This window comes from Rhinopithecus roxellana, chromosome 13, assembly GCF_007565055.1.
Source record: "Rhinopithecus roxellana isolate Shanxi Qingling chromosome 13, ASM756505v1, whole genome shotgun sequence".
NCBI classification, from domain to species: domain Eukaryota; kingdom Metazoa; phylum Chordata; class Mammalia; order Primates; family Cercopithecidae; genus Rhinopithecus; species Rhinopithecus roxellana.
In genome coordinates, this window is record NC_044561.1 from 42708240 (window position 1) to 42722796 (window position 14557).

A 14557-nucleotide genomic window follows, 5' to 3' on the forward strand; every position below is an offset into this window, starting at 1 on the left:
CTGCAACTTCTTCCTTCCCACCAAAATTCCTATTGCAGAGCAATGCCAGACAGAGGACGGGTGTTCCAATGTGAAGCAGGCAAAACACCGGCACCCATCTGCTTTACAACACACTTGGGACTTTTGTCAACATGGCTGCCTTGGTGAAGGTGAAGCCTGACGAACAATAGGAATTGTCAGGTCTGCTTTCTAAGGAGAACTTTGTTTACTGACAGTCTTGCTCCTGAATTAAGAGCTGTGCAGGACTGATTAAAAAGGCGGCATTGCATTAAGAAATGAAAGGCTCATGTTTCAATAAGCATCTCTGATAAGAAGAAAATTGCTAGTTAGTGCACATGAAATCAACAGGCTGCTTGATGCCTATCGAATTGTGTACTCCGTTTTCAGAAAATCCAAACGAAGAGTGAATAAAATTAATAAATTTTAAAACGTTACCAGGTAAAATCACTGATGAACTCTCCGTGGTCTTTGCCTTTATGGAACTTCCACATGATATCCTCTAAAAGGGGAGGGCAGAAGGGCAGGAGGGGTGCTTGTTGCCGTGGCAGTGGGTGCGGTGTGTGGAATGGCCTCTAGTGCTGCATGACACAGGAGGGGTGCTTGTTGCCGTGGCAGTGGGTGCGGTGTGTGGAATGGCCTCTAGTGCTGCAATGACAGTGCTGTCCTCACAGCAGCTGCCTCCCTGCTTTCACCCTGATGGTCTGGGAAGGGGAGTTTCATGAGAGAGAAGCGTGAATCTGCACCCGGAACATCTGGGTTTATTAGGCCTAGGATTTTTCTGCATATCTGTGTTTTGTCAAATAATATAATAAGTTCCTAAAAGACAGAGGGTAGATATAAATTAATTGAAAGAAGAGAGCACAACCCAAAACATGCTTTTACAGAGAGCTCAGAGGAAAAAAAAAAAAGTGGAGAAACAAAAGAGGCTCTCCAAGCTTCCGGACTGTGAGCTAGTGCAGAGACAATGATCAGAGAGATGACTGGGAGAATGGAGAGGTGGCAACTGGTCAGTTTGCTGCATCCCCACCTCCAGTCCTCATTCATCCCTCTTACAGCAATCACAGGGCACTTGGCCGCAGAACACAGGCAGGAACAGCACCTGGAGGTGGAAGGGACAACACGGCAGAAACTCAAGTGTCTACCAAGACCCAGGAAAAAGGGGAGAGACTTTGCAGCCACTGGCATGTCAGGCCTGGCAATCTGTCCTGCTTCTACCTCAGAATTACTCAAAACAGGCTGAAGCAAGCAGTATGCCACTTAAACCCACAGGGTGAAAGGAAATCTCAAATGTAAAGATAAGCAATTTTTAAAAAAAAACAAAAGCAACACCATTAAAGTGAGACATACACATTTTAAAACAGTAGAATAAATAGCATCTCATGAAGTGGGGTTAATACAACAAAAGGAGGTAAACTTTAAGTGAAGTATAGCATTCCGAGATGAATGTCAGAGGATCCTTCTCCCATGAAACTATAACAGATTTATCATAATATGTAATATTTCTAAAATAAGAATAAAATATACACATTTAATAATATTTATAAATTATTATTGACTTAATTGGAATATTTTTGATGATTACATTATTTTGAATTTAATTACTAAGGAATATTTCTCCAGCTTGACAGATTCAAAAAGATTAATATGTTGGGGTAATATTTTTTCAACAAAATATAATTTACTTATTGTTACATAGTTCATATTTCTCCATTTTGTTCACAAGCATGAAATAAAATATATCCATTAAACTATTCTAATATAAAATTAAGTTAATTCATGAAAAAGAAAGGAAATGGGTCCCTTTACATTATTTATTCTTAGTGAATCCACTATGGCTTGAGCTGATTACTGGTTTAATATCTACATATTAAGGAACTACAGAATAATCTATTCTAGGAGTTTGTTTTGCCATTGCATCCACAGGCATTGTAAATATGCCAATTGATACTTTCTAGACTTAATGAATTCATATTTTTGGAAAGATGGAATTTGAATTGGAAAGCTTTTGAAAGACAGCCCAGTCAAAAGATTTGAACAGATACTTGGAGAGAAGATGTTAAGCATGTAAAAAAAAAAAAACCCTCAACATATTAATTATTAAGGTAATATCATTTAAACCATATGAGATAACACTATGAAATATAGTAGAATGGCAAGAAAGGAGGAAAGAAAGAAAAAAAAAAAAGAAGGAAAGGAGGAAAGGAAGGAAAGGAAACGAAGAAGGAAGGAAGGAAAGTAGGAAGGGAGGAAGGAAAGTGGGGAGGGAGGGAGAGAGGGAAAGAAAGAAGAAAGGAGGGAGGAGGAGGGGAGCGGGAGGGGAGGGGGAAGGGGAGGGGAGGGGGAGGGGGCAGGGGAGGGGAGGAGGAGGGGTAAGGGGAGGGAAAGAAAGGAAGGAAGGAAAAAGGAAGGGGAAGGGAAGGGGGAGAGAGAGGGAGGGAGGGAGGAAGTCAGGCAAGCAGGCAATACCAAATAATGATGAGAATATAATGGAAAAAGAGAAGAGTAAGCGAGAAAGGGACAGAGGCAATACTGAATGATGGTGAGAATATGATGGAACAACTGGAACTCTCATATATTGCTAGTGAGAATTCCAAATGGATTAGCTATTTTGGAAAACAATTTGACAGCTTTTTATAAAATTAACATTTATTTACCATCCAACTCAGAAACACTACACTGTGTTCACATACAAAATCTGTAAATGAATGTTTCTACTGGTTGTATTCATGATATCCCATAACTAAAAACAACCCAACAACCTCACTTTCAGTAGGTGAGAAAATAAACCGTGGTGCATTTATACAAGAGAATACGACTCAGCGAGCACTGATGTGAGTGACGACATTGATGGATCTCAGATGCATTATAAGTGAAAGAAGCCAGACTCAAAAGGTTGCATTTCTAGGATTCCATTTATATGACATTCTAGAAAAAGCAAAATATAGAGATAGAAATCACAACAGTGGTTACTAAAGTTGGGAGACCGGGGATAAAAATGACAAAAAAGGGGCAGGAAAGTTTGGGGGTCCCACAGAAATGTTATCTGATTGTGGTATGACTGTAAGCATATGTTCAAAAGAAGAAATACACATTAAAAATAATAAATTTTATTACATGTAAATTGTATCTTTATAAATAGAAAAACAAAAACAAGAAAACTACCATGGGATAAGTGGAGCCTGAGCTTTTGAGGTAAGCTCATAAAGAGTGATTTGGGGTGCTGTCCTCATACCAGGCATTCTCGTGAACTCCTCTCCACATTGTGCCTTTGGGTTTCATGACTACTATCACACGAGGTGAGATTTCATTCTGACACAAACAGCAAGAAAATGGGCATTTTAGGAAAGTATAAATTCCCAGTGACCTGACCGGAGAGGCTTGAGGATCACTGGTTCAAAGCTCCAGTGTATGAAACGATGCTGACTGGATGCTCTTTGCAGTCAGGCCAGGCCATGGCTGCTAAGCACCCTCTGACTTCTGCCTGGGGACCAGATGGGATGGCACCCAGAAAAGAGGGGTGTTTGCCGAAGTCATGTAGTCCTTTCGGGACATTGTTCCACCAGACCCAGGTGTCCCCGTTCCTCTCTTAGGTAGCATCCATTCATCTGTATCTCAATTTTGCACCAAGGGGACTTGGTAAATTTATTTAGAGGCAATGCACAGAGATGGCCCCAAATGGCAAATTCAATTGAGCAGTTAGGAATTGCTGTTTTTGAGAGTCCAGTGTGCAAAGGGATGGATCAAAACGAAAATGTGGACTGGCACTGAAGGAGGTCATGGAAGGGGAGGGAAGGGGAGGGAGAAAGAAAGAAAGGAAAGGAAAGAAAGGAAAGAAGACGGGAAGGAAAGGGAAGGAAGAAAGAAAGAAGGAGGAAGGAAGGAAGGAAGGAAGGAAGGAAGGAAGGAAGGAAGGAAGGAAGGAAGGAAGGAAGGGAGGGAGGGAGGGAGGGAGGGAGGGAGGGAGGGAGGGAAAAAATAGAGAAAATAAAAGATAAAATTCAGGAACGGGGAAAACTACTTTTTATAGCAACTACCAACACAATGACAATTTCTAAAAGACAAAAGACTTTTAAATACTCAATTGATGCATTGCTATTTTAGGTCATGTTTCCTTTACACTTACTAGAATATTACTGGAAGCCCACAGTTATCACCTGCCTCCTATTTTCTTACCCCTTGACTTTCACCTGACCCCTGAAGTCAGCTACTTTCCTGACTTTAAAGACAAAAAGAAAAGGATTTGAGCATCTGCCCACTGTTGGAGGTGTACAAGAAAAGGTGTGCTTCAGTGGAAAACACCACAATTTCTAGACTCTAGAGGTTACCACATTCTAAGTTTTCACTGTCTTTGAGCTACATTACAAACCTGTAGGTTGTAGGTAACTGATGAACACCACAAATTCCGCCCCTCATAGGGGTTTAATTGATTTCCCTCCCCACTGACACCATTCCCATGGAAAACCAGTTTTGACTCTATTTGCATATTCATTTCACTATTGCTGACAAATAAATGCTGGTTTTGACCCCCATTTCAACTGGTTATAACATTTTCCTAGCTCCCTCACTGAATGAGTTAAATAAAATCTTTAATGCATGTTCATTTGTCCATCTGCAGGAGGTACAGCCCACCCGAATACCAGCAGCACGAGGGGTCTAGTTGGAGGCTGGACTGGACAGCTCCTCTAGGCAGCCCACACTTGACCACAGTCAGCGCTTTTGGCTTGAGACCAAAAGTGGAGCAAACTCAGCTCTGTCTTCCCAGTCATGCTTTCCTCTGAGCTGGCTCCAAGTCTGCCCCCAGGAAATATCTGTTCAGAATTAAAAGCACTTAACACTGATTTGTATGTACACGATACAAAAAAAAAGAAATCAGCATTAAAGGTTATAATGTGCTCATTCTTTGTCATATAATTGGACCTAATAAAGAAACATCACATTAGTTACCTAGTAAATTTCTACTTATTACTAAATTAATAGCTATCCTCACATACATCAAATATTGTCAACACTTTCCTGGAAGCTACTGCCACCCGCAAATTGAGTCAATCAAATAATTAATTGAAGTAAAATGACTCCTGTCCAGCAGAATGGATGTGAGATGCATTTACTCGTTCTATCAAATCCTTCCTTTTCCAGAATGTATCATTTTCAAAGGAGATCTGAAGCGGAGCCCTGGCTTACTCAATGAAGACTGCATAAAATATTTTGAAGCTATTCAGAAAAAAAAAAAAAAAAAAGCATTAAAAACAACTTTCATATTGGAGGTTAAGTGGCAGAAATCTTTTTAGAGCCAAGTTCCTCTGTTTTGTATGCTATTTCCTGAGTGCAGTGAACTTACTAAGCACTTTGATGTAGCAAAAATTGTGATGTGCATATGTACAAATGATCCAAACACAGCAAAAAGCAGCTAAAAAAATCAATAAAGCGGCTTTTTAACAAATGCATTCTGAACTGGATCAAAGAGATAGCCTGGCAGCTACATGCTACTGATCTAACACTCATTATATTTTCATTTCAAGGAAACATCTTTTGCAACAGAAAGGTGAAGTCTGTCTGTAATGAGCTTCTTCTAAGGCAGGAGGAAAGCTTCTTTTTAAATAGGAACTAAATAAATATGGGGCCTGTGTAGGTCTCTGCAAACAAATCGGTGCGGAGGGGCTCGCCTTTGAAAGAAAGGCGTCTACAAATTCCAAGAGGGAGCTTTTCATTGATTTTTCCATCTTCCTCACTGTCCTTCCCCAGAATAGACTTTCATATGTAAATATGTGGTCAAGAGCAAACACTTGCCTACAGATAGTGGTATTTTTGTTTTGTTTTGTTCTTTAAGGTATAGTCACTGGGAACTGGGAGCTGTAAAAGTTTACCCTTATCTGATTTGATGATGATATTCACCATTGATCTTATAGCCCAAGGGAGGGGCCCCTTTCAGAATGTTTCCAGGCACACAAGATTTTTTGCAATGAGTTCACTCAGCTTTGTCTTTCAATCTTCAGGTGGCGATAAGCCTTGAGAACGGTTTTTTGCCCTGTGTTCTCATCATATACACGCATTCCAGGTTATCTTACCCAGGGCTTCCTGCCTAACAGGGACATTCTTGCCTCTCGCAAAACGCTGTGTCAATTAGATTTTTGTGCCGATTCTCATTTTGCCCCTCAGCCTCTCCACATCTCCTTTTCCCATTTTACTAACATGAGAACTCATCATTGCTTGTATCACTGGGTTAAAATAAAACATAACTGACTCTCAATTAGCTTCTGGCAATATGACAGAAGGAGGAAATAGATGAAAAAAGCTCAGAGACAGAAAAATCTTTTTTTAAATTTTTTTGTTTAAGAACTCCCTCATGCAATGTACATATACCAGCACTGTTGTAAGATCGGATCAAAAAAAAAAGTAAGACTTTCCATGTTTTGGCCAGGCCCTTAGAACAGAGGCGGGGATTACCAAAGTAGGAAAACAGAACAGCCTCATCTCCAGGTGGGGTGAGAGGCACCTGGACAGCATGACCATGTGAATGATGCTTGGTGCTTGGGAGGAGAGTCTTCTGGAATGCTTAACATTCCCCCAAAGAAAAGAATGAAGCCCGACAGGAGATGAAAGCCATTGCCCAGCACTTCTGAGTTCCTAAATAACCTACCAGAAGAGCTAAGAAAATTGCTCTTAGCATTTTCTTAAAGAAAAAAAGACAGATTAGATTAGGGAAGAGGAAATCTTTGTGTGCATACACATCCAAACACACGTCCACACAAACACACACTCATCACTCCAACCTTCCAGGCACCTGCAAATTGGGAAATATCTCCAATACATTTTGAAAGAAATGAGGTGTAAGTAATTGAATGATATTCCAAATAGCTTATTCATACCAGTTATTTTATAAGAAACATAGAGAAAATACTCTGATTATATAAAGTGAGCTTTTACAATCTAAGAGTATATTTATTATGTTAGTTGCTGTGCTGACATAAATAGGTATTATACAAATATATTCTCACCATAAAAAGGCAAATAGTATATACATTTTGAAGTTAAACGTTTAAATCATTGTTATTTAGGTGTCTGAATGTGAAAATAATGAACATTTATGAACGATTTCTGAAACAGGAATGAGGAACCTGAAAAAATGAGAGATGATTATGAAGGTCAATTGATACTCAGCTCAAAACAAAATTAATACAAGAGTCAGAAACCAGGGGCCAGGTGCGGTGGCTCACGCCTGTAATCCCAGCACTCTGGGAGGCTGAGGCGGACAGATCACGAGGTCAGGAGTTCAAGACCAGCCTTGCCAACATGGTGAAACCCCGTCTCTACTAAAAATACAAAAAAAAAAAAAAATTGCCGGGCGTGGTGGCAGACACCTGTAATCCCAGCTACTTGGAAGGCTGAGGCAGGAGAATCACTTGAACCCAGGAGGCAGAGGTTGCGGTGAGTGGAGATCACGCCATGACACACCAACCTGGGTGACAGAGCAAGACTCTGTCTCAAAAACAAAAGCAAAAAGCTCTTAGAAAGAGCTAGAAACCACAGAGATATACATGGAGACTAACTGTCCACATTTTCCAAAAGAAAATGAAATATCTTGGGGAATAAGAGAGAAACATTATATAAAGATGCATTATAATGTATAATACAGTAATACTTAAATTCTCCAGAAACCAGCTATCCAGGCACTTTCCTCATATGGAAGAGTCACTCAACAAAGGCCCACCATCCTGTGTCTAGCAGGCTCCTTTTTCACTGCCTCGGATGAGATTCTACGTTTCTCATCTCTGGCTTCCCTCCTAAAAGCTCTCTCAGGGCCTTCTCCAGTCTTTTCTGGAGTGCAAGTCCTCATCCTAAACTTGCTCAGTTAGAATCTCTCTCTGCCCTGCACCCACCCCAGTCACCCACTCAAGGCAGATCCTGCTGCAGGAGCTGGGAGCCCCCACTCTGTGGCCTTCTCAAGGATGTCATTCCTTCTGTTCTTTCATCTTTCTTGTATCTGCACCACGATATCTTATTCTCCATTGAATCATTGTACTCAGTGTGCAGACATGCTTGACTGTATCTCATCTTTACAAAAGACTCATAAACAAATAACTGCAACAAAACCAAATTCCCTTTAGCTGGCATTCTCCTTTACTGCTGCCCAATTTTCCTCTCAATTTTCCCCACGTAATCTTCCTCACGTCTTCCTCCTCTCAGGAAATGGGAAACCCTATTCACCTACGTCTAGTAGTCTCTTTTTGAAATTAAGTACATGTTTATTAGTAGTTTAAATCTTTAGTATTTTCGGGTCCAAATTTGAAAAAATATGGACTTTACACAATTTCTGATAGATGAGTGAGTAACCAGAAAAAAATGAGAGATGTTTATGGAATTCAACAGATACAGAACCCAAAATAATATTATTATAAGACTGATTCCTGAGGGCCGGGCACGGTGGCTCACGCCTGTAATCCCAGCATTTTGGGAGGCCGAGGCGGGCAGATCATGAGCTCAGGAGATCGAGACCATCCTGGCTAACATGGTGAAATCCCATCTCTACTAAAAACACAAAAAATTAGCCAGGCATGGTGGCAGGAGCCTGTAGTCCCAGCTACTTGGCAGGCTGAGGCAGGAGAATGGTATGAACCCAGAAGGCCGAGCTTGCAGTGAGCCGAGATCACACCACTGCACTCCAGCCTGGGCGACAGAGCGAGACTCTGTCTCAAAAAAAAAAATTACTGATTCATGACTTTTAGGAGGGAAGGTAGAGTTGAGAAATGCCAAATTGCACCACAGGGAGTGGACAGTAGAGTGTTGCTCAACCCAGGAATATTCTTGATTTTATCATCTTCCTGCCTCATCCCTGCCCTCAGCTCATGTCAACACACCCATCAGCAGGTCCTGTTCCTGCTATCTGAAAATGTATCTCACATCTCTCCACTCAGCTCTACTTCCAGTTGAGGTCACCATCATCCCTTATGTAGACACCTGAAATAACCCCCTATCTGATCCCATACTTTCGCCTCTACAGTGTACTCCTCATCTGCACCCATACTTTCCCCTCTGCAGTGTACTCCTCATCTCTAGTAGCAAGTGTGATCTTCTTCACCCACTGTGTCAAACCCCATGTTATACTCCTTCTTAGAATTCTTTGGTGACTTTCCATTGAAATTAGAATAAAATCAAAATGCTCTCCATTGTCTCCCAGCCTCTGGTGATCTGAATCACATCTCTTGCCAACCTTGTTTTCTTTTTAGTTTCACTCAGCTCCAGCCATGCTGTCTTTTTGCATTCCTCTTTGACACCACTTATGTGGCTCGTTCGTTCTCATTCTGTTGGACGCAGAGAGAGACCTTCCTGCTTCCCTAATCTAAAATAGAATATAAGCTCCTTAAAGGCAGGGGGTTCATTGCTACCAAGTTTTCCATAGTATTTCCAAAGCATCAATCACACAGTGGATGCTAAGGACATATTTGCTGCTAAAATGGTAAAGAATCAGGAGAACAGAAGAAATAAAACTTCTCAATGGGGTCAAAACAAGTAGTACAAAGCAAATGCTATAAAACTTGAAAACTTGATTCATAAGAAAGCCTCTTGAGTTTATGAATGTTTTCTTTAAACATCAAGAAAACAACTTAAATTAACTGGGGACCTGGTTTGCATATTCTTAGACGAGTAGGAAGGGAGAAAGAGCTCCAGTTGCCCCCCAAGTAACAGATTCTAACTGAGAGATACACCAACTGAGGACAGAAGCCATATCTACTTCATGAGCTTTGTGTCCCTAACATCTAGTACACTGCCTCTCCACAATAGACAGCCACATGTTAGTTGAATGAATGGACAAGTAACTCTAATAACCTGTGCCAAAGAGAAGTGAATGCAAAGAACTAGGAAAGGACACAAAAAATCGATAACAGATGTAGGTTGGGAGATCATGATAGCCGAGTGAGCCAAATCTGAAAAATTACACAGCATTAGAACATGTGGAATAGGCAAGAAACACTGTCCACTCTATGAAAACCACAAGTGCAAATCCAACTTCTTCTATCCCAACTATGTGAGTAAATATGTTGCAGAAAGTCTGAACAATTCTGTGAGTCTTCTCTAAAATCACTTGGGATTTTAAAAGCTAGTCATTTTCTTTAAATATGCAATTTAAAGACTCAATTACAGTCAGTATAGGTTTGGACTCTTCCTTTTCTATATGCAGTCAACCATACTTAAGTCACCTTGAAATACAACAAAAGCAAAACCCTTACTCTGAGGACAACAGTAATAGCGACGACTTTACATACGTCTATAAGATGTTGTAATTTAGCCAACACTTGCGCTTACTTAAACTACTTTATCATCCACAGTGCATCTGTAAGTAGATACATTGTCTCCATGATTCAGACCTGAAAGCTTGGCTTTGGAAGAAGCACAGGTATTTATGCATGGTTGCATAGAGAAATTGAACCATTATTTGGATTCAGATTTACTAACTTTAAATCAGCTGTTGCCCACCACCTAAGCATGCCGTAACTACTCTTCCCCATTCTTGGACAGATTTTCTCTGCTGTGTTTTTGTCTTCTTTTCTACCCTGCTGGGGAGGCAGCAGAAGGAAACTTGAAGAACCCCAAAGTTGGGTGTCAGTGTATGCCAAGAATGATTCAGATGGTGCATTTTACCACTTTGTATACCATCTTGTGTATTTAGTGTGGCTCAATAAATCACACAACCCCAGCACAATGAAACCACAAATAATTTGTGTCTTTTGTCTTTGTTTAGACAGAAAAGATCATCCATAAAATGACCAAATATCTTGGAAGCCCAACCCTCTTTTTCTGATCCATAGTTCGATAGCTTAACTGAATTCAGCAGAGTAGCATTATTAGAGAAGTAATGAATCGTAACAGTTGGGATCATGAACCCTGGAGCCAACTTGCCTTTGTCAAAGCCTGGTTCCCCGACTTACCAGATGAGAGAACTTTGACAAATGATTGCACCTCTACAAGCCTCAACTGCACTTCTACAAATTACTGTACGTCTACAGGCCTCTTTATCTATGAAATGGAGATAACAGTAGGGTTGTCATCAGAATAAACTAAGTTAAAACAAAGGTCAAACCAGCTCACTGTTTTTGTAAATAAATTTGTATTGGAACACAGCCAAAATCATTTGTTTATGTATTGTCTGTGGCCACTTTTGCACTGCAGTGGCAGAGTTATGTAGTAATAACCTAGATCTCACGGCCCACAAAACCTAAAATATATAGTGTCTGTTCCTTTACAGAAAAAGTTTGTTGACTCTTGAGTTAATACATGAAAAACATTTAGAATGGTCCGTGGAGTAAGTGCTTAGCATCTTTTATTTTCTTTTCCTTTCTTTCTTCCTCTTTTTTTTTCTTTCTTTTCTTCCTCTACGTATCTAACTATCTATCTATCTATCTATCTATCTATCTATCTATCTATCTATCTATCTTTTGTTTTATGAGACAGGGTCTTATTCTGTCACCCAGGCTAGAGAGCAGTGGTGCAATCTCAGCTCACTGCAACCTCTACCTCCTGGGCTCAAGTGATCCTCTCAACTTAGCCTACTGAGTAGCTGCAACTACACGTATGCACCACCATGTGGCTAATTGTTGTATTTTTTATTTATTTATTTATTTTATTTATTTATTTATTTTTTTGTAGAGACGGGATTTTGACATGTTGCCCAGGTTGGTCTCAAACTCCTGGCCTCAAGCGATCTGCCAGCCTTGGCCTCCCTGGCCACTGCACCCAGTCCTATATATCTATCTTTGTGTGTGTGTGTGTGTGTGTGTGTGTGTGTGTGTGTGTGTGTGTGTGGTGTGGTGTGTGTGATATTACTTAGTCTATAGCAAGTACTTAGGATGTTTTTTCTACTTCCTATAATGTAAAATAATTTAATCTCTACTCTTATGCAGAGGCCCAGAGATTGAGAGTCACGGGTCAAACAATTTGGGATTGGACAAGATTATCCTTATACATTTCTTTGAACCTTTCAATTTTAGAAAATTCAAAACCAAATTCAAATAGAAGTAACAGAATTTACTTTGAAAGGGTTTTGAGTCTCATAAAAACGTGTAATTGTGCATTTGAGTGTATAGCCTGTATATCCAGTTAAATGATACCCAGACTCCTTGGGGGAAGATCACACATCCATCAACTGTTGAAGTCAGAACTGGCCGTGTCACTTGTTTTTGCCAAGGAAACAAGAGAAGAAGTGAGGAAAGAGTTTTAAGAGCTAGTTTGGGACTTAACTGTGTTCTCTTTTTCTCAGTGCTCCTGAGATCCAAAATTCCCCAGATGCAGCCTGCTCCCTCAGTGTGGAAGGTCCACGAGTAAGGACCATGAAAGTCCCAGCTGGGCCACCCGGGCGAATGGAGTAAGCGAGAAATTAATTAGCCTTTGTTGTTTGAAGGTGCTGAAGGTTGTTAGCCTACTACAACATAGCCTATTCTGATTGATACAGTGTTCAATGTCTGCCCTTTGTCCAGAGTATAAAACTTCCCAGGAGAAAAGGAGACAAATCATATTTAATATTAATCATCATATTCATATTTACTATTGGAGTCCTGGCATCTACTATAGAACTTGACATATACATAGAGATTAATAAAAGCAGTTATCTGGTAGCATGTGAATAGTTAATAGAAGAGGTAAACGACAATATAGACAACATAGATGTTATAATTACTATTTAGTGCTCTAAACAAAGAGGGTGCCCTTTATGACCTAGATTCCCTGGGAGGCAAGGAGTAAATGCTAATGGGTGTCTACCATGGAGCCCAACAGGAAGGTGTGTTGGCCGGGAAAGCAGAAGTGAAAAGGAAAGAGAAGCACAAAGTATGTCCAAAACTAAGGAACAGACACATTTGACAGAAGCAGAGGCAGAAGGTTCATACAGAGGTGGGGTAAGAATAAAATCTACATGATATGCATGCATTGTTGGATAAAACCCAAATTTGCAAACATTTTTGTTGGTTTAAATGGTGTATAGTCAACACTTAAAAATGGTTCAAATTGTGGATTTTATGTTATGTATATTTTACCACAACAAAGCAATATATTCTCTTTTTTTTTTGGATACAGAGTCTCACTCTATTGCCCAGGCTGGAGTACAGTGGTGTGATCTCAGCTCACTGCAGTCTCCACCTCCTGACTTCAAGCGATTCTCATGCCTCAGTCTCCTGAGGAGCTGGGATGACAGGTGCACGACACCATGCCCAGCTACTTTTTGTATTTTTAGTAAAGACAGGGTTTCACCATGTTGGCCGAGGCTGGTCTTGAACTCCTGACCTCAACTGATTCTTCCCTGCTCGGCCTTCCAATGTGCTGGGATTACAGGTGTGAGCCACTGCACCCAGCCAAAGTAATATATTCTTAAAAAAAAAAAAAAAAAAAAAAGAAAAGTTCAGTGTTGATCCATCACCCACCTGGATATAAGGCAGAGAGTTACTGTTCACTGAGCATTTGGCCTTCACTACTATACTTGTCATTGGGGGGATATAAAAAGTGCATCTAGACCCCATCAGCTTTCCTGGAAGCCTGGACACAAACAAAAATGCTGGAGAGAGTCTCAGATGAACATGGTAGAATGTCACCCAAAGGCAGGACAGATCATTACAATGTAATTTGAGTTTTGAGGGAGTTGGGGGAAGAAAGAATGGGCTCAGAGGTTGGCTATGAAACAAAGTCACCACTTAAAGAACGTAGGTCAAGGCGCCAAGGAGAGGAAGACCCTGGGGGTTGGAACATCTATGTCGTCAATCTGGAGAATAAAAGTATTATCATTTTCCAAATTAGATAACATCCACTTTCTCTCTGTGCTTTTCAGCAGTTATGGCCATTAAGGACACCAAGTTATGTAGCAGAAATTGTGTATGCCAGTGTCGAACCTTCTGTTTACACATTTCGGCCAAGTCACTTCGTATTATCTTACACGTGGCCCCTCCGCACAGCTCAACAGCTCCCCTCCTCTGTTCCACCAATCTGCGGGTCAGCTCGGCCACAGTGGAGCTCTCTCTGTCCCATGTCATTTGTCTTCTTGTTCCTTATTTGACTCTTGCCAGCAAATCTCACCGCTTGATAATTGAGCCAGCTGCTGAACTGCTCTACCAGCTCACGTTCCCTTCCCTAGGTTTCACCATCAGGCCCAGTCTTTCACTCCCACATCTTGCCTCATGCAACCACTTTCGTTATTTCTTTAAAATAAAATGTGTCTGATTTATGGGCATGGTTTTGGGTGGGATTCTAGGCTTGCATGGGTGATTCACCGTTTTCCTCCCGCTGACTCAGAGCACTCCTGCAACCCAACATAACTTCCTAGTATTGGGTCTACACTTTTGTCCTGTCCCTCATGCCCCACAGTCATGGAACTGGTGAGAAGGAGTTAAGACACTGAAATCAGTCATGGAAACAGACAACTACTCCGCTCACTCCAGCACATTTAGGCAGTGTTCCATGTTTACTGAAATGAATCTGGATGATAGAATTTCAGGACTGGGAAGGCCAAAGAAGTCATCAATTTTATCTCCGTCCCAAACTAGGAAGTTATACAGCAACACACATGATCTCTGTGGGG

The 14557-nt window shown here is 40.8% G+C and overlaps 1 long non-coding RNA gene across 1 annotated transcript; it reads right to left on the bottom strand.

The window, feature by feature from the left end:
- Positions 1–738: 738 nt before the first annotated feature.
- LOC115892691 lies at positions 739–13521 on the bottom strand. The gene is made up of 4 exons (XR_004052583.1): positions 13410–13521; positions 12235–12336; positions 3163–3309; positions 739–1099 (listed from the first exon to the last, which is right to left on the bottom strand). It is a non-coding gene; the product is annotated as an uncharacterized LOC115892691 (long non-coding RNA).
- Between the last annotated feature and the right edge of the window lie 1036 nt (positions 13522–14557).